The sequence below is a fragment of the Canis aureus genome, unplaced genomic scaffold (assembly GCF_053574225.1).
Source record: "Canis aureus isolate CA01 unplaced genomic scaffold, VMU_Caureus_v.1.0 ptg000436l_RagTag, whole genome shotgun sequence".
In the NCBI taxonomy this organism is placed as follows: Eukaryota; Metazoa; Chordata; class Mammalia; order Carnivora; family Canidae; genus Canis; species Canis aureus.
In genome coordinates this window covers 8617-10481 of record NW_027554616.1, presented here as the reverse complement: position 1 = coordinate 10481, position 1865 = coordinate 8617, and the positions used below count along the sequence as shown (strand labels likewise).

At 37.1% G+C, this 1865-nt stretch overlaps 1 pseudogene; it reads right to left on the bottom strand.

The window, feature by feature from the left end:
• Positions 1-665: 665 nt before the first annotated feature.
• LOC144310121 (18S ribosomal RNA) lies at positions 666-1620 on the bottom strand (annotated as a pseudogene).
• Positions 1621-1865: the final 245 nt, after the last annotated feature.

Sequence of the window (1865 nt, the reverse complement as noted above, 5' to 3'; positions counted from 1 at the left end):
GGTATAATTAGGAGTTGATGTAATATGATTGGGATTAAGTTATATTGTTTGTTGAGCTGGAACGCTTTCTCAATTGGTGGCTGCTTTTAAGCCAACTATGGTGATGTTAGTATATACTCTCTAATAAAGGTTGTATCCTGATTCTAAGAAGCTGTACCTTCTTAGACTATATTTTAAATTTACATTAAAATTTTGTTTTTTTTTAGGTAAATTTAAAGTTGAACTAAAATTCTGTTTGTGGGCAACCAGCTATCACCAGGCTCGTTAGGCTTTTCACCTCTACCCACAAATCTTCTCACTATTTTGCTACATAGATGAGTTGATCCTTTTAGATTGTTTATGGGTAGCTCGTCTGGTTTCGGGGAGCTTAGCTTAAGTTCTCTTTGTTAAGTCGTTTCTGGCTAGTTCATTATGCAAAAGGTAAAAGGGGTAATCTTTGCTGTTTAATACTGTTAAGATGTCTTTCATCATTCCCTTACGGTACTATCTCTATCGCTCCAATTAAAATTTCTATCTCCTATACTTTTATTATTTAACTAAATGTTTTACTTTATATGTCTGTGATACTTAAGTTTGGGGTTAGTTGGGCTAGCTTTTGTTCAAAGTGGTCATAAGTAATGAAATCTTCTGGGTGTAGGCCAGACGCTTTAGTTAAGCTACACTTTGATTAATCCAAGCACACCTTCCGGTATGCTTACCTTGTTACGACTTGTCTCCTCTTGTGTCTTAGTTAAGTTAATATGGTTATGGTTGTGTCTTATTACTTGAGGAGGGTGACGGGCGGTGTGTGCGTGCTTCATGGCCCTATTCAATTAAGCTCTCTATTCTTAATTTACTACTAAATCCTCCTTCAGTTTTTAATTTCATAAAAACGTTCGTGGAATGTTCTTGGGTAGAAAATGTAGCCCATTTCTTCCCACCCCATAAGTTACACCTTGACCTAACTTTTTTATGTAAAATGATTGTGCTTACTATTCTACCTTTTGAGGGTTTGCTGAAGATGGCGGTATATAGACTGAATTAGCAAAGGGTGGTGAGGTTTATCGGGGTTTATCGATTATAGAACAGGCTCCTCTAGAGGGATATAAAGCACCGCCAAGTCCTTTGAGTTTTAAGCTATTGCTAGTAGTCCTCTGGCGAATTATTTTGTTGTAAAATTATCTATGTTTAGGGCTAAGCATAGTGGGGTATCTAATCCCAGTTTGGGTCTTAGCTATCGTGTAGTCAGATTATTATAAAGTCACTTTCGTGGTCTATTTTATGGTAACTGTAGCTTTTTACGGCTTAGTTAAGTTTTAACTTTAGTGCAAAGGTATCTTAAACACGCTTTACGCCGTGGGCCTATTAGTTTGGGTTAATCGTATGACCGCGGTGGCTGGCACGAAATTTACCAACCCTTTTTAGTATGGCTTAGTCAAACTTTCGTTTATGGCTTAATTTTTATCACTGCTGTATCCCGTGGGGGTGTGGCTTAGCAAGGTGTTATGAGCTACTTAAGAGTGTGCTTGATACCTGCTCCTTTAGATCACTGCTGATTTTAAGGGCATTCTCACTGGGGCGTGGAGACTTGCATGTGTAAGTCTACTAAGAACTAATAGGAAGGCTAGGACCAAACCTTTGTGTTTATGGAGTCGTGCGACTCATCTTGGCATTTTCAGTGCCTTGCTTTATTAATTAAGCTACATTAACTTATACTGAAATTGTAGTGTGTATAATAAATAAAATACATAGTAAATATGAGAGGAAAAAAAAAGGGGATGCTATCTATAGATAGACCACGAGATCGAATGCGTGTAAGACTGTTGTGTTAAGTTAACTAGAGTAGCAATACATTTGTATACAATTTAAATAAAGCTTGTGAGTAT